Consider the following 18825-nt stretch of genomic DNA (forward strand, 5'->3'; position numbering starts at 1 on the left):
TTTTTATTAGTTCAAATTAGGAACAAGCTTGTTTCACATGTCAGTCCCTTCTCCCTCCCCTCACCCCCATCCATCCTCCCCCATCCCCGACCTACTCCCCAACCCATCCACTCTCCACTCCCCAGGCAGGTAGGGCCCTCAAGGGGGCTCTGCAAAGTCCACCACATCATCCTGGGCTGGGCCTAAGCCCTTCCCCATGTGAAATTCACTTTTGGTAAGTTTTAAATCTTACTAGAGTCTGTCACATAGCTTTTTAATACAGTGTTTGACTTGAGTTTTCCAAATGATCCCAGAAAGCTAGTTTTTCTGCTTTAAGTATGTTTCTATCAATACACGCATAATTAAGATCTTGTTTTCCCTGGCAATAAGAGATATACATGATCATTATAGAAAATACAGCAAAGCATAAAGAAAGCTATAAAAAGTACTTAAAATGTTACTGCTTAGAGGAACTCAATTAAAATATTGGCTTGCAGTTTCTATTTATTTATTTATTTGTTTGGTTTTGAGGCAGGGTTTCTCTGTGTAGCTCTGGCTGTCCTGGACTCACTCTGTAGACCAGGCTGGCCCCGAACTCACAGAGATCTGCCTACCTCTGCCCCCTGAGTGATGGGATTAAAGACATGCACCATGAAGTCCAGCCTTATTTTGTTTTTTAATTATGTACTTGTGCGTATATCTGTGTGGAGGTGTGTGAACTTGAGTGCAGTTGCCCTTAGAGGCCAGAAGAGGGTGTTGAACCTTTTGTATCTGGATTTACAAGCAGTTGTGAGCTGCCCAACTTTGGTGCTAGGAATCAAACTCAGGTTCTCTGGAAGAACAGAGAGCAATCCTGAAACCACTGAACCATCTCTCAGACCCCCAAATATTGACTTTTAAAATATCTCAATATGTATGCTTCTTCATTCAAATTGTGAAGATGCTATCTGTGTCATATGTACCATATTTTTTTTTTTTGTATGTACACTGGAAGCATCTTTTTAAAGTATTTTTTATTTGAATTAGAAACAAGATTGTTTTACATGTCAATCCCAGTTCCCTCTCCCTCCCCTCCTCCCCTACCATCCCCCCCCAACTAAAACCCTACCTATCACATATCCTTCTAGCAGTGAGCTGTTATTACTTACTTAGTTGTGTTGCTTTTTTGGTCATGTACTAATTTGAGTGTAAAATGTTATGCTTGAAGTGTATTATTCTTCATGCACTTATTGTTGAGTGTCAGTCTCACCTTGGATACAGGCTACATCTAATTGATGCTCATTTTTTTAGGACCTGGCTTAGATATACTAGAAATATTAACTTTTATGCATTGATAAGGAGGAATAAAACAACAGAATACTATAATACTTATTACAGTTCCAACATATGCTTCAGAATTTTAACAAGAATAATTTCCAAAATTTAAGAAAACAATTAATGATAAAATATGCTATGGCTTTTGCCAGTCTTCTATTTTTAACGGCTTTTTAATCTGTTGAATTTATAGGAGATACTCTCTCTCTCTCTCTCTCTCTCTCTCTCTCTCTCTCTCTCTCTCTCTTTCTCTTCTAGTGTGACAGAACCAGATTTCATGTGAATTGCAATCCTTTTGTGGAAAGTATTGCGCTCCAAGGAGCACATGAATTTTGTGCATGTGGCAGTGGCAAGGGCAGGGGTCTCCTTAGGAAACCCTGTGCATTCTTTGGAAGTGGAATCGACAGGGAAGAATAGACAAATCAGAAAGGACTGTAGTTTTACTCTCCTCTCTCCTTCAGAGCCAGTTAATAAAGCCAAAGCTTGGGTTCATGCACAATCAATGGGTGTGAGTTATTCTGACAGAAATTTACCATCCTTCACTGATCATGCGGTGCTGCACATAATAAATATTCTAAACCAGTACATTGCTGGTAATTTATTAGGCAGCATAAAATAATGAAAACAATACTGAGGTCTAGAGTTGAAAATACTCAGACCGGTGAGACGGAGGATCTAGGAATCTGGGTAGCCCTGAGGTTTTACTGTAGGTTACAGACTTGAAGAGTTTAGGTGCCAGGTGGGATGCTACATTCTTATTTATTTTAAAGTTATCTTCCTCACATTTTTCTGCAAAGATTATTCTCTTCCTTCCAAAAGAAAAATAGAAATACTGTGTCTTGTCATAAGTGTAGTATATAGTTTATTTTCCTATTTCATTCTATATCTCCCAAATCTAGATAACACATTCACACCTTAAAGTTCATGTGTTGCTCATGAGGCTCAATGCAAAAAATCACATTCTAGGAAGAACCTAGAAATGCTAAGGTCATCAAGCTCACTCTCTGTGGATTTAACTCTTTTCTACTACATCCTAGTGGGTCACCAGCTGCTGATCTCATCCTGGATAATGCACATGCCTGGATGGAGACTGGATGGGTGAGTGGCAGGTACCTGAAGCTTAGGGAGTGCCTGAGATTCAGACAGGTGAGTGAGTATATTGAGGAATAAGTCTGTAGAAGGAATATATTTCCAAATATTCTGAAGTGGATTATGTTGATAATTTTCCTCCAACATGGTGAATGAGTGGAGCCATTATGTTGTATGATGGATCTCATGTTAAGGGGCAAGTTTAGGTGGGATATTTGGTGCACTTGAGAAAGCAGTTGTCCCATGTAGCTGAAGGAGAAAGGCATAGTAGAGCTGGGGTAAAGAACATGGACTCTAGGCCCTCATCTTTGGAGTCCTGTTCTGGCTATGTCAGCAGCTGGAACCTGTGTAAATCACCTGACCTCTCTGTTGTGGAATATTTGTACACTGTGTGAAGGTGTATTGCTGTGATTGGTGTAATAAAAAACTGAATGACCAATAACTAGGCAGGAGGTATAGGCAGGACTTTTGGGCAGAGAGAACTCTGGGAAGAAGAAAGCTGGAGAAGACATGAGACAAGCAGAGGGAGCAGGAGGTACAAGTTTTAAGAGTGATAATGCCACATGATAGAACATAGATTAATATAAATGGGAAAGGTAGGAGAAAGCACAGAGTCACCATTATTCCGTCTATCAATGAATAATCGAATCAATTGTAAAGTGAAGAGGTGTAGTGGGACTCTGTTTCCCACTGTCAGTTCCACATAATGACATGGAAATTTCTTATTAATTATGAAAACTTGACCTTTAGCTTAGACTTACCTAAACTAGCTCTTATAACTTAAATTAACCCTGGTAAGTCCTTACCAAGGCAATTATCTTCAGAAGAGCATGTGGATTGAGAGATATAAGGGATGCCACTAATGCTTAGATTACATATTGATGGTTAGAGATGGGACAGTGGCTCAGTGTTTGAGGTGCTAGTTTCATGGAAATAAAGTTTGGGTTCTAATGGTGATAGTCAATGCAATTTAATTGAATTGAAATAGAGATATTTTCAAAATAGTTAGTGATACAAGATTAGACAGAAGAAAAGAAGAAAGATGGGAACAGGAGGAGTCTCCATCAGGCTGGCCTTGTTCTCTGCAGCAAACACCTAGAGGCTCAGTGCCTATAGCCTGTTACCTAAAATGAATCACTGGCAGAAATTGTTTTCTGTGATAACTCTTGGTAGGCATGAAAGTGTTTTTAAAACTTCAGATTTGGAGATGTCCTCAAAACTGCTTCTTCAGAGGCAAATGAGCCTCTTACGAGATGTCTAGTTAAAGAAAATAATGGATGTGAAAGGCGTTGCAAAACATTAATGCTCTATATAAGTGCAAGGTGCTACCATCACGTTCTGTGCTTAAAAATCTAGCAATAAAAGAGATCTTTTTTTTTTGTACTACACAGTCAAACATGAGCTTCATGACAACACTGTGAAGTGAAGTCATAATTGATGAACGGTTGTTCCCAGAGTGAGTTGATTAAGGTGAGATGCTAACCTGAACGAGTACTGCTTGTGTAATATGACAGGGATTTTTCTTTTTGGTTTTTCTTGCTTCATCCTTTTCTTTTATGAACTAGTTTTCAGAAAGTTAAATTCTACTTATCAGATTTAATGTTGATACTAATGGGGGTAGCTATTGGGAAGTGCTCTGCTGTAGGAGGTCAGTGAGTCTCAAGTAGGTTTGTAACTTTCCAAAGACCACTGACTTGGTGATAGGCAGTAGCTATGAACAGCCTAAACTTAACACGCAGAGTAGCATGTCCACAGAGTGGTAGAGTCTGCTTTGGAAACCAGAATCAGGAATGTGGGAAACATTCCCCCAAGTCACTATGCTTTATTACTCATTCATTTAAGAACTATACAGTCCTCACATGTGGGCAGATCTGAACATTAGTTCCTCATGCGATGCTGAAAAAAACCCAGGGCACAGTTACTATTATCTTTTTAATTTTACAAAAAGACACTAAGGCACAAGGAAGTTGTGTGACCTGTTCAAGGCCACACAGCTGGTAAGTGCACTCAGACTCAGGAAATCTGTCTGGGCCATTCATGCCTTCTGGCTACTGTGTTATGCTCCACCATCTTAATGCTTTGTGCCCTTCAGTAATGTGCCACAGTTTATCCAACCAAATTCAAGGTGGTCCTGCTTCTTCCTAGAGTCTGGGACTAGAGCTTCTTTAAGGTTCCAGAGGAGGCAGGGAGCATCTATGCCCAGCTAGATGCTCTTTTGACCTTCCCAGAGCATCTGTTCCTGAAGGCATGCTTTGGGATGCCACCAATTCTGTCCTAGACTCCTAATTTCTCACCCCTGTTTCTTCATTCCAGACAGCATTCTTTCCTCATGAAATACATCCTTTTTCTCATTATATCTTCCCATAAAACTTTCATCAATTTGAAAATTGTAAAATGCATTTCTTTTTATGCAGACGTTTAATTTATGTATGGGTAAATGACAATTGGGCAATATATCCTCCTGCATACCCAACTACCATTCCCAACTCTGCAGTTTGAAAATATGTTGATGATCTGAAATTGGCATGGGTTTTAAAGGAACAGCATCTTTTTAATCTTGACTTTAGATGATGTCTATCTGCAAGGCAAACTGGCCTGATCAGCGGACCCTGCTTCAGAGTTAGTTTCAGATAGATTACCACCCTTGCTAGCCTGAATCCAAGATCCCCAAGGACGAAATGGCATGTGCTCTTCCTGTGTGCATAGACAAACAGAGCCCCCAACCTCTCAGCATCTCTCCCTTACACATCCAGATACACTGTCATTTAGAATATAAAGGTGTTGTTTTTGCTTCACACCCAAATGTCAGAGCAGATCTGATTTTGTTGATTGGCTCCAGGTGATGTTGAGGGGAATTCAGGGAATTATCAAAATCAATCTATCTTTAGAGGTTTCTTTGAAATGACAGGATCTGAATCAAAATGTAGACTGTCATTATTTTTACTCTGAGCCTCCTTTCCTGTTTTCCACAGCTCTCATTCTACCAATGAGCAGGTGAAATAGCATGTTATTTTTCTTCCTCTATTAAGGTGAGCCTTAATACTCTCCATACAGCTAAATCACATCTAAAACAATCTAACTCCTTACTGGGTTTTGTAAGGATTTAATTACTAACCTTCAGAAGGGTTAAGAAAAAAAAATGTTCCCACACTGTCTTTGGGCACAAGTGACAGATGGGCATCCATAGACTTCAAAATACCTTCAACCATCAACAGGAAAGCAAGGCTCCTGAACAAATCCCAAATATACGGTGTCTTCTCAGAAGCAAAGAAAAACATGAGTGGTCACAGGTTTAACACTGAGGATATTGTTTAAGGTCTGACAACACAAAATCTGGGTACTGGAAACATGTTAGAAATGTAGAATTGTAGGGCATACCCTCAACTCTTAAACTACAATTTTCAGTTCACTTTTAGCAAGATCATCAGAGAATATGTACATATATTACAGGAGAAATACAGCTTCCTAGCACGGAAGCTTCATTCTCAGTGGCCAGCTGACAGACTGCTGGAAGGTGCTAATCAGGAACCCAGAGGAGAAAAGTAAAAATACTGTCATATTGCTGTGAACCTTGCAAATGTAAAGGCTGGCTTTGCAAGACATGCCTTCTGGTGCTGTAGTGGCACAAACATCATGGGAGTAACCAACCACTTTTGGACTGCATTTAAGCCTCACCTCATGGGTTGAAATCCATAACAAAACAAGAACCCATAGCTAGACAAATCATAAACTCTGAGGGAGAACCTATTATTATCCTGTTAAATGGACACATATTAAACAGACTCCAAGTGACTTATTGTTACACACATAGTTAAATGCATCTCTCAACCCTTACCTGAGAAGCTCCTATGTGTAGGAGATGGTGGTTAGCACACAACTGGCCATGATTCAGAGAATAAGAAAGCACCGAATTCTCAGTCCTAAAGGGAACATATATGCTGTACCCCCTCATCCCAAGGCTCAGAGATCATTCTGGAAGATAGGGTAGAATGATTGCAAGATCCAGAGGTAGTAGATGACTACAAGGAAACAGTGTTTTGTGAACACCTCAGGGGAGGTACACATATAAACCCACAGTGGTTGTGACAACATGCACAAGACCTGCAAAACTTCAAGCCAGTCAAGATTACAGCATGGAGAGGTAGGGGTGAGCATGAAGTCCCACCCATGACTGAGAGCTGCTGAGAGGGGGAAAGTTAGGTTTTTTTTATAAGAGTGTGTAGCCCCTGGTATGTTGACCATGTTTCAGTGGAAAATCATAGGTCCAAGAATGTGTGTGTGTGTGTGTGTGTGTGTGTGTGTGTGTGTGTGTGTGTGTTGGTCAGCACAAACTGGACTTAATAGATAAAGAGGACATGAAATTGGGTCAGTTGGGAAGGGGAGGTGAATATGGGAAGAGTGGAGGGAGGGAGGTGAATATGATCAAAACACTTTGTATGACACTCTCGAAGAACTAATAAAAAAGTTTGAGAAACACTACTTTAAAATATTCTTAAAGTGCCATCATGTGAATAATTGCTGTTTTCCAAATTGCCTGTCATTTACCAAGAGTCATGGTCAGTCTCAATTTGTAATGGGGCTATCATCCCATAGTGAGAAAAATGCTCACATTCCACTGCTCTGGGAAGATCATGGCTGACATAGAATCATTTTTTTCCCATGGAGGAGCAGAAGAAGCCATAGGGGAAGGAAGACTGCTCGTCACTCTCAGTGACAACAAATGCCAGCTTGACCTGCATTGTTATTTCTGACATACCACCTTGCTTTCTTGGCACATTATACTGGTGGATTTTTTTCCTCCTTTTTTTTTTTCCTTTCAGATTTTATTTTTGGGTCAGACAAGGCAACTGACCTAGAGGTTGCTGCAGGCATTTTAAAATATCATCTTCCTTGTCTTTCCCATTGGACATAGCTGTCTACTGCAGGAAACCTTACCTGGGTGATTTTAAGAGTTCATCAGTCATGTGACTTCTGAGATACCCGTCCATCAAGCAAGCATTTCTCTCCTGACATGGTAGGTTGTGTGGCTAATAAAATGAAGCTGTGATAGGAAATGGGGGGGGGTGTAGAAATCACAGTGGTGCCCTGAAGGAGTGAGGGGAAGGGTGAAGGTGAGGAAAGCGGTGCCCTCATTCACCAGAAAGGATGTGGAGCAGTTATCCTTAGCGGGCACTAGTGTTGGGTAGGAAACAACCACCAGTTACTTCCTGCTCTCTCGAGGCTCCTTGAAAACACAGGCAATGTCTGCTCCTACACATTGCCCTGCCTAGTGTTCCAGAGAAGGCATGTACCGAGTTTATCAGGAAGAAAGTCACACTGTGGCTGTTACATGTAAACAGAGTCCACAAGTTACAGTTTGTTCATAAGAGCAGTGGGTGGTTGCAGGAGACTGTATAAATAGTTATTAGTGAGTGGAGAGAACTGGAATCTCAAAGTCCTAGGCAAGAGAGCCCGTTACGGCCATCAACCAAGGTAGTTGTGCCATTGCAATTTATTCCATCTTACATGGTAGTGTTGGTAGTATTGCTAGAACTGTTAACAGAGAGGATTTGATGCTGCCCAGCGACACAGTGACCAAGTTATTTGTGTCTCTAACAAAGAATTGAGCAAGACACAGACTAGTAGTGACAATGTATAGCTCTATTAAACAGCAGAATAAAGCCATTAGACACACTCCATAGGGTGGCAGAGGCTCAGGTCCCCCTCCTTGTTCTCTAGTCCTACACCTTCTTTGCAAAAGGGAGAAGAAATGGTGCCTGAGGTGGTTGGACCTTTGGTTGTCCCAGAACATGGATTCTTTCCTAGGCAGTATTTGCAATGGTCTGGATAGGCCATGTGACTGCCTTTCTGGGTTGACGAATCCCAGCATTAACTTTCTCACAGCTCCCAGTCTTGTTTGTCTGATCCTATCTCCTTCCTCAGAATTTCATTGTTACCTGAATTAACTTTACTACACTCATGTTTTGAATATAATTGGTATGGTAGGGTCTAATTAACTGAAAACCATATAATCTACTTTTTTAAAAAAAAAATAGAGGGGGATATTTGCCCAATTCAGAATGGAAACAACACCTTGTCAGAAACCTTTCAATCTTCATTGCTCTCACAGCACACGCCTCAACCATGTCTCCTTTTTCCGTGGCAGTCCTCCCTTTTCTGGAGTGTTCTGTATGCTGCTGTGATCTTCTACTTGGTCTCTTGACTTCCATCCTCATCACCTCCTGCCTTTGCTCCATGCAGCAGCCCTAGTATTCATCTCAAGATGTAGCTAGGCCATGTTTTCTCATGTCAAAATTCTAACTCTAGCAGTCAAGCTCTGAATATGTGACTTGCACTCATTCTATAAGCCCAATACTCTATCTTTTGCCTCTGTTTTTGCCAAGCCATCCTCACGTTTTCCTAAACTACATTAGATATATCTCACTTCCTGGGTCTCTGCCTGGATTGTATCTCTTTAAGATAATTTAATTTATCCTTCACTTACTTTAAAGTTCTCCATACGAGGTGCCCTACAAACAATTGTCTCTTACTGCTTTCTAAACCCTCTGTGCACTGGTACTTATATTCTTTAAAACTATCTGACACATTTTTTGTTGTTGTTGTTGTTGTTTTTAGTGTATCTCTCCTCCAGCTAGAGCACAACTCTGTGTGAATTGAGGTTTTGTTTGTTTGTTTGTTTGTTTTTAAACTTTCCCTCAGTGCCTTAGAAATTACTAAGAGCCTTCCTCAGTTGATACTTGTGGATAAATGATTTTCAATGCTTATTTGCATGTCTGCACTTCACTTGTTTTCTCGCTCAGCTTGGCTTCTAAGTGCTTTCCTGTCTTCCTGGTTTTGTTTGGCTCCTTCCTTGGGCTGATGTACCTTTGTTGTTTTATGAGGACTTCATGTTCAAGCCCTTCCTTTTCTTAAGACTCTCATTCTCCAGAAAGCCTTGCATTGTTCTGTTCTCAAAGCTGAATGTGTCTCTTGACTTCCACAGTGTTTTTAGCGTCTTTCATGTTTCTGTCTTAGCACATGAATTATACTGTGATTCGTCTTCATGACTGGGAGCTATCCAAGTTGGGATCCTGTCTGATTTATCTTCATTCCCAAGAGCCCAAATGGTACTCACTGCTGTGCATGTAGGCAGTGCTTCATGCATATTTGGGTCACAAATAATGACTGTGTTACTGTAACAATGCTGATTTGATGGCATGGTATCTGGTGAGAAATGGCAGTAGAGCTCTTTATAATTCTGAAATTTCTCTTTCCCAAATTTGCTCCTCATAACTCTTGATCTGATATCTTGTGCATAGTGGAAGATGTATAGAAATGCTCTTGGATATGATCATTTTGCTTTAATGCGTGGTGAAAGAGACCTACAGAGAGAAGATAAGTTACCTAAGAAGAATATCCATTGTCTTACTGAACTCTTCCTTTTTCATGTTGAGTCGGTAACTGGGAGAAAGTTACAATTATAGGGAATTTGTTTAACACCTTTGTTTAACCCAAGAAAATGCTTTCTCTACCTTTCTGTTGAAATACTCTTCTGCAGTCTAGTGGGAGAATCAAGAGTGGGGAACGACCATGTTCAGAAGGACACCTTGTAATAGCTTGATTTTTCTCAGCATGGATTTTCTAACTCCAAGCTGTCAGGACCTTGCATTGGAAGCTCACAGAATACTTGTGCAGCCATTGGTCTAATTGGGAAGTTTGGCTCTCATGACATTGAGGTTCATTAGGCTTCCTCTTATCAGTGGTAGAAGTTGTGAGATTTGCACCAAGCAGAGAGTTTAGATTCTAAATGAGAAATATAGATTAGCATTTCATGTAATGAAATAATGGACTTCAGGGTTACCTTTCTAGTGACAGAAGCAGGAACTCGAATCCATTGTAGGGTTCCTTGTTTAATCAATAAATAAAGGAGAGGCACACAAGATTTATTTCTTCTGAGGCAACAGACACCATCATTTTTCTTAATTATCTTTATGTTGCCTTTCCTACTTTCAAATTTTTTCCAAGTAAAAAGCCCTCTACATTAGGAAAAGGACACCAACCTCCTTTGCATGTGTGTGTGTGTGTGTGTGTGTGTGTGTGTGTGTGTGTGTGTGTGTGTGTGTTTTGTAAGACAGTTTGGCTTTTTTTTTACTGTAATACCTACAGTTCTTAATAAAAACCTAGTAAGGTTGAAGGTTTTGCAAGGTTGTCCAGACTACCTTAGGGGCCAGAGGTCCCAGCTGAGGAGGAGAAATAGCAAGGCAGCTGTAGGAGAGAAAACAAATAGTTTGAACTTTGGATCCACAGATGGTTGTGCCTGCCAACTGTTATGAGCCAATGAATATCTGGCCTATCATTTGTCATATTTATTGCAGTACATAATGCTGTAATTTCTCATGGCATGGCTATTCATCTTGCTGTGTTCTCTGAACAGCTAAAATCGTGGCCATGTTGGAGCATATGTACAGCGTTTTGGTCTCATCTTTAAATAGCAGCCATGGAATTCGCATGTCTTCCCTTCCCAGGACTGGGATCAGGAATGCTTCAGAAGCAGCTATGAGGAAGACATTGGGAGGCTCTGACAATGGGAATGGTGATCCTGGTCTGTTCCTGTGTGCTAAGCAGAGGGGTTTAAAGGCACCAGAGATTTTTCTGCTGAAGTTCCTTCCTTCCTGGAAGGAAGGTCAGGTGTCCTTCCTGGGGTAGAAGCCATTAGAGTGAGACCTGTCATGGCCAAGAAGGTCCTTGGGAGCCTGTTGACATTCTTCCAGGTTTACAGAAAGGAAACTGACTCTGGGAGTGAGAACCTTGAGAGTGGGAGGAAGTGGCATACTACTGAGTTGCTCTTTTCTGACAGTGTTCATGGGAACACTGGGATATGGCACGGAGCAGCGGGAACACCTGTCTTTACTGGCACCTCCATGACTGGCAGTGGTGAGTCAGTGAACAGAGGCCGCATGATGCCTAACAACAGAAGGTGTGACTCATGGGTGGGCTGAGAGGATGCTTGGGGTACTGTTCATCACCTGGCGTATCTCAGAATCCATGCTGGCTGAATCACTGGGTCCAACAAGGCTTGGACTTGGGGCAAATTTCAACATACTTTGCAGCTTCCATGAGTGGCAGATGTAAAAATGGGACTGCTGCTCATAAGCTGCACCCACTTCCTTGGGCATGAAGACTCACACTTTGTTTAGGTTGCTCTTTGAAATGAAGGAAAGGAGCTCTTAGCCACTGAGGCTGTTAGAACACAACCCCTCCCCCCCATAAATCTCTTCCTCAAGGCAGTCCAAGGGCATACAGTGTTCAGCAGAAGAAAGAAAAGACGCCAATGCCAATTGCGTTATCACTGAGGCTAATGTCAAACATTTGCTTGTTAAGATGCCCAAATCAACCTCTAGCCTAATCACCTGAGTCTGTGGTAGGGAGGAAGATCAGCTCTCCTGTGTGTGTCAGCACCTTTCCTTCCAGGTTCCCTCTGTCTTGGACTGTGCATAAGCAAGAACGCTAAGAAGGCTCTGCAGTGTAATCCTGGCAGCAGCATTCTGAATTGTTTTCTTTCCTTGCAGAGAAGAAAAGGGTGGTATCTCTGGCAGCTCTGATGCTGAGTGAGGCCAAGCACTTAGGCTATCTGAAGTTGAAAAGGCTGTGCTCAGAGGTACAAAGAGCAGGTGATCTGGCACAAGTGTGAAGTATACTCAGAAAGCTTCGTGAGAAAGTCAGAAAGGTTAAGACTCAAAAAAAAGACTTTTGAAAAATACCAAAGGAGACACGGACTTTAAAGCGATTGTCAGTGCTTAGGGCTTGGAGTGGCAATCCAAGGCCAGTGGATGGCAATAAAAAGCTACTATTTTGAGTTCTCTTTTGCATCTGTCCCCTTGATTAAGCTTCTAAGAGTTGGAAGCAAGATGTGTAAAAAGAAAGATCACTGAAGAAACTGTTCAGACTTTCAGGTCTACACACTGGTGTCTACTTTTAAGAGAGATAAGAATCACATAAATAAGACACAATAGGAGGAATTCAAGTGGTTTCAAACTGAGTAAGTGTCCCCCATTTTGCAGCAAGGGGTTATGATTTAGCACATGGCTTGGGCACGTTTAACTAGGAAGAAAATCTGGGTGTAAGTACCAAAATCAAGGTAGAAGGCAGGAGAACTAAGGGGACTATCAGAGTGGTGAAGATAGACTGAATTTAGTCAAGAGTGCTGTTGAGAACGACACACACGAGATTCATTAGAGGTGTAGGACAAAGGACAAAGGTCACAAAGGACAAAGGTCCTTAAGATGCAGCGATGATTCAGCTATTGTTTTAAGCCTTGACAATGGATGGGAGGTGATATTTCTACCTCTCCTGAACTCACTCTAAGGGAATGTCCACCTGCCTCTCAAAATCAGCCATCTTTAGGAGAGATTTCCTAAGATAGACCATCAATCAGCTCTTTGTCCTTCCTCCCTTCATCTCTCACAGGTTGAGTTTCTGAGCATGGAGGAAGGGCTATTTGAGTTGGAGAATGTTTAGAATGCTTATTCTGGCTCTTCATTGGAAATAGAGCTGAGAGAAGAAATAAGTGTTTGCTTCATGCAATGCTGGACAAGTGGATCGATCTGTTCCTTTCTCTCACAGTGGACATGAGAAGATTAGCTAGGGAGCATCTAGGGTGCTCCCCTCTAGTGCTCCCCTACCCACTGCCCTGATTTCGATTGTCCTTCTTCAAGACTTTCTGTGAATTTTATTTTAGACCTATGAGATAGCCTATTTTTATCAGATTCACAGGCATTTTGGGTTTTTTTTTTCGGCTACTTTAAATAAATAGCAAACTCCCTTAAATCACTGAAATGTGACAAGAAATGAAACTTTAGCTGGAATTCAAGCGATGCGTTAGGTTTAATTGTGTTCTGTTGATACTAGCATAAGTAATGTGAAGGTGCCCACCAGCTTGCTGCTTTTCTCATAGCAGCCATTACCCCATGCAGTACGGTTGAGAGACACTGACGGCAAAGGGATGCAGCTTCTAACAGGAGCCTTGCCACTAATTATCAATGTGACTTTGGACAAATCTCCTTCCATCTTGGCACTGTTTCCTCATCAGTGCGGTAAGTGGGTTGACCTATATTATCTCCTAGGTCCTTTCCAACTCCAGAATTTTAAAAAGCCCATGATTTCAAGCCAAAAACAGTATTATGGAATGAGCTGACAGCATGTATAAGTGCAAGTTGATTAGGGAAATGGCATAGGATTTACTTTTTTAAATTGGCTTTCACAATAATGAATCATGGAGTAATGCTATAGAGAAGGAGCTACATTTAATGCAAGTGTTCGAGAAAGCACGGCATGTTTTAAACAATGGTTGAAAATAACCTTTCATTCTTTGCCCTTATATTTCTCCTAATGGATGACATAAAATGGATACTCAGGCTGAATAGTGGCTTTCGTTCAATTTTAAGTCATCCCATCATGTTGTGTACTGCTGCTTTCCATGCTAGCTGGCATCACAGGATGCAGCACTCAGCAGAATGAGGAGTTAGAGATATGACATGGGTGTCAGAAACAATACCTGCCTTCTACAGATCAGCTATCATTTAAAGGTTGGTATTTAGAACATCCTTAGATAATTCAATATCTTGTCTCAGGTAGGGACGATGTCAGCCTGAGTTAATTTTTTTTGTTTATCAGATATGATGGGACAAGATGATATTAAAATGTTTGAAAGCAGTAATTCAGAATGCATATTTTAAAAAGTCAAGCAAATCTTTAAGGGGCTTAGGGATTGCTTGAATTGATTTCCTGTAACCATAGGACCCAAGATAAAATGATAATGGTCATAGACCATTGTCCAGAATAAACCCAGATATTCCCTATTTTATAATATACCTTCTGTGGCATCATAGTCTTCCAGGTTTGATTGTAGATCTTAGGGAGAGAGAACTATTTTATTTCTTCACCACGTTGGCACAGGGTGATTAATATGTGGGTGACACTTGCTTCAGGCATATCCTATAGCCCAGAAATGAGAATTCCAGGGAATCCTGAAAACTTGGAGGTGCCTGTTGTCTATCCTGTGGCTGCTGTACTCTCCTAGTTAGGCTGTGAAATTTCCTGATGGGCACACAGGTGACTGGAGAGGCAGGGAGCAAGGCCTCTCTCACTTTGTTCTGGGATCTTTCTCCCCCCCCCTCTGTCTCTCTCTGTCTCTGTCTCTGTCTCTGTCTCTGTCTCTGTCTCTCTCTGTCTCTCTCTCTCTCTCTCTCTCTCTCTCTCTCTCTCTCTCTCGTGTGTGTGTGTGTGTGTGTGTGTGTGTGTGTGTGTGTGTGTGTGTGTGTATGTGTGATGTGCATATGTGGGCACAAATATTTGTTTGAAATAGTCTTTGGAAGTCCTCTTAATCAGGAGGCCCATTGTCTTCATGGGATCCAGACAGACATCCAGAGGGAAGAAGTGGAAACAGATAAATGACAACCTGTGTTCTATTTGGAAGGAATTTTTTATTCTCTCAGGATGCTTTTTGTTTGTTTGTTTGTTTTTCTGGAAAGTTCTTCATCCCCTGAAGCAAATAAACTTCTGTCAAGTTTTTCTTACTAGTCTGCCTGATATGTCCAGACAGAGTTTTCTGAAATGTAGTGGCAGCATAGGTTCAAGTTGGGGTCCCTGGAGCTGTTTGTTCAACAAATATTTCCTAAGCATACTGTGTATAGAATAGATGTTCTTTCTTCTTTAGCCATCTCTTTAAGAATTTCTTCTCCTCTTTGGAAGACTAATTTGAATTGGAGGAATGGCATTTAGGACTTCTGTCCCTAGAGATCAGAAAATTATTTTCAAATAAAACACAATTAGCAGAAAAGGAATGTAGTTTTTCAAGCCCCTGAGTTTAGTTTAACTAGATGCTTAGACATCTTTGTAGAGGAATAAAAATATCTAGGAAAATACAGAAACTACAGAAACTATTCTCCAGAAGCAGCCAATGACAGATAAATCACAGTCTTTCTCCTTAGGGCTTTTACAGATAGATGCTTATACATGGGAACATATTCTTTGGGTGTTTTAGACTATTTAACCTTTTATTGATATTTATCTTGGAATCCTTATGATAACGTATTTTTCATACACACTTCCGTATAAAGTTACTTTATTGTATTTTGCAAGAGTCAGAGTTGGAGATGTACTATTTATCCCTGTATGCATATTTTTACTGAGGTTGCCTGCATTGAAAAAGATACTTTTCACTTGGGATCCTCCACACACTGCATATTGATGTGACTGAACTACAATGCTCATTTAGAAATGGCTAAGTCACCAATATGTTTTATGTAATTGTTCCCATAAAATTCTCAACTTCAAAAAAATGCCTATTATTTTGTCCTTGTAATATATGGTAGTACTTACTACAAATAGAAAAATATTGTCCTTCATATCTGGAAAAGATATTACTGACAAAGATGTATAGGGATGCAGCTAAAAGATCAATACATGATCAATAGTTCATTGCACACAAAGTGGGAAATACTATAGTTACTATTGACAGAATCTCATGTTGTTTGTAGATGTGTCTTGAAGTTGAGGGTTCCATGTACAAATCAGTATATGGATTCAAGTAACCAATCAAGAGATAGTCTAACTGATACATATGGACATGTAGCACCCTGTATTTCATTGGATCAGACCTTTAGGGTGTCTTGTTCTGACTGTGGTAAACCTGAAGTGTGCTTCTCTCTCCTTTCTTCTCTCTACTTGTATTTGGCACTTAGACCTGCTAAGGTTAAGCTGTTGTCTCTCAGCATCTCCAGCTGACTTAAGCTGTGTTGCCTTTCTAGATCCCAAGTACACATTCTCAGCATTATATAGTGAGGTCAGATGTTGGCATCACTGTGCACATCCAACAACAGGGCACTGAGCTGAGGCTGCTGAAGTGATTGAGTCTCTTTCAGTCAGTATCATAGAAGGCAGCTCCCACATTCTGAAACAACTTTTGGTGAAATAATTACATTTAAATAACACAAACTCTTTCAGAAAGTAACATTTTTAGTTACTCAATCTTTGTAAAAAGACTACTAGACAGATAATGTTATCAGTACTAATAGTCATTTTATGGTCAAAAATTTTGAAGGCAAGAGAAGTTGGGAAACCCACTTATACTCATATGCCACAGAAATGGTAGAGGTGAACTTTGCCTGTCTAGATTTTGGCTTCGGAGTCTATGTTCATTGCAACCACAGCATTAGCTTCATTTTTTTTTTTTTTACTTTGGGGTACATCTCTAGCTTAGCAAACATATTCACAACACAACAGGATAGTTATCCAAGATCAAGGGAAGGGTCCCTGATCTAGGCTCTAAAACTGAAACACCTAGGGGGAAGAATCTTAAACAGAGGCTCTGGCAGGCTGGAAACATCTTGAGACCATCTTGGAGGCCCCCTGAGACATCATCCAGTTATTTTTTTCTGTCACAGATTCCAACTGTGCTTAGTCTGCAGCCTTCTCTTCTATTTTATAAGCAGCTATCTTTCTAATATCTTTCTTTGGATCAAGAAAGCCATAGTTAATTATTCTGCTTTGTTGTTAATGAACTCTAACCTATTGTTAAAACAGGTGAAATGCCATATTACAGAATAGTGAGGTTTCCATAAAAAGGTCAGTGCTTTTTGACTGTTAGGACAACATCATTGAAAATGATTCTAGTAGGTTCAAATTTACTGTTTCATCATATTTGGTTTATTTTTTAAGCCTCTTTCTGTTGGCTGTCAAATTTCTAAGGAATTAGATGGAGGAATGTGATAATGCCCCATAGCAGTGAGGCTTTATTTTTGTAATCTCTGTTTTGATTTAGGCATCTCAAATGTTTACTGCTATGAAGAAAAAAAAACAAGACTTGAATCCTGAAGTGTTCAGTTTATTGACAACAAACCAATCCTATTAATTACTCTTCCTCTGACCTTGTCTACTCAGTCTTATTCCCTTTATCTTGAATACACATAGATTTCAATGAAAATGGAAAACTGAAAGTTACAAAATGTTAACATGAAAGTTATCTCTCTTTTTTGGCTTGGAAGCCAAGGAAGAATTGTAGGAGTTACCTTCTATGTCAAGCCCAGGAATGTTTAGCTCTGATATAGTTTAATGAAGAATACAGAATTCTTTTTATGTGAGAAAGCAACAAACTGTAAGGTGACTGCATGGGTCCTCGTCTGAAGTGTATTTACTAGTGGCCTTAAGTCCATTTGTGCCTAAAGCTTGTCACTGAAGTCTTATTGAATGATATTAATGAATCCCTTCAAAAACACATATCAACCTCCCACTAAACATCCTGAACACCTGCTGTATGTCAGCTGCTCTGACTTGGTTCAGAACAGTGCAGTAACAAGGAACTAACTCCACATTCTCCCCAGGGAATTAGAGATGGGTGAGTTTTCCAGGAAAGCAACTGTCAAGATGGATTCAGCAGTGTGAGAAAATGACTGGAGAATCTGGGGGTGTAGCACAGTTAGCAGAATGCTTGCACATCGTTCACAAAGTACCCAGGTTAGGGCCTAAGCTGCATATGCATGCAGTCCCAGCACTCAGGAGGCAGGAGAATCAGAAGTTCAAGGTCATTCTCATCTACACAGGGAGTTCAGGGGCAGCCTGGAATAGAGACCATTGGGGAAGAGGGGGGAAGAAGGAAGGAAGAAATGGAGGTAAGGAAAAAGAGGTGGGGAATCCTTGAGACAATAATGACCAATCCAAGTTAAACAAGAATCCATGAGAAAAGTGTTGGGATTACACGTGGCTAACCTCATACATGTCTTATATGTTTTGGGTTGAGAGGGTACAGGGAGAAGAGGAAGAACTTGAGACTACAGTACAGTCTGACTAAGTCTCAACTAAGCCTTAACTTTTTTTTTTCTTTTTTTTTTTTTTTTTATCAGAGGAGTTCCATGATGCTGGGGCTTATCTAATGTCTCTGTCAATTAGCTACTGACCCACAGAAACCCTGGGCATGTATGTTTTGAAGTGAACAAGGTGGATTCAGTGACAGGATGCCAACTAATTACACATTCTTTTTCCTGATGGAGCATCTAAAATTCGTATGCCAGGGCTGGCCCAGTTTGGAAGGCAGCAATGAACAAGTAAGACGGTAAGGACATTATGGGGGCAATTCGGTGCTAAAACAAGGAAGGTTATCTGCATTCCCCATTCTCCCCTGTTTTTCTGTGTTGTAGCACACAGAGTGACAAAATACCCTTGTCCTGTGCTTCTGAGATAGACTCAGCAGAAGAGAACAACAAGAGACTGAGGAGAAGGGGAGAGAAGTGAGCTCCTGCCTCTCTTCATTTCTTGTCCCTCCTCTTCCTTCTGGTTTCTTCTAATTCCTTGTGTCAAAGCCCATTTAACTGAGCTAGAGTTACCTCATTTCTTGGTTATACTCTGCTAGACAGAGCTAGTCTGGAATAGAGAACAGAGATTACTTTCCTAATGGGATGTTGTTTAAGA

General features: G+C 40.6%; 1 long non-coding RNA gene across 1 annotated transcript; it reads left to right on the plus strand.

Annotated features, from left to right (window-relative positions):
- The first annotated feature begins 1598 nt into the window (after positions 1 to 1598).
- LOC107979897 lies at positions 1599 to 18462 on the plus strand. Its single transcript, XR_004768052.1, has 4 exons — positions 1599 to 2439; positions 3774 to 3852; positions 7295 to 7396; positions 18261 to 18462. It is a non-coding gene; the product is annotated as an uncharacterized LOC107979897 (long non-coding RNA).
- Positions 18463 to 18825: the final 363 nt, after the last annotated feature.

Source organism: Cricetulus griseus, chromosome 2 (assembly GCF_003668045.3).
Source record: "Cricetulus griseus strain 17A/GY chromosome 2, alternate assembly CriGri-PICRH-1.0, whole genome shotgun sequence".
Lineage (NCBI taxonomy): Eukaryota > Metazoa > Chordata > Mammalia > Rodentia > Cricetidae > Cricetulus > Cricetulus griseus.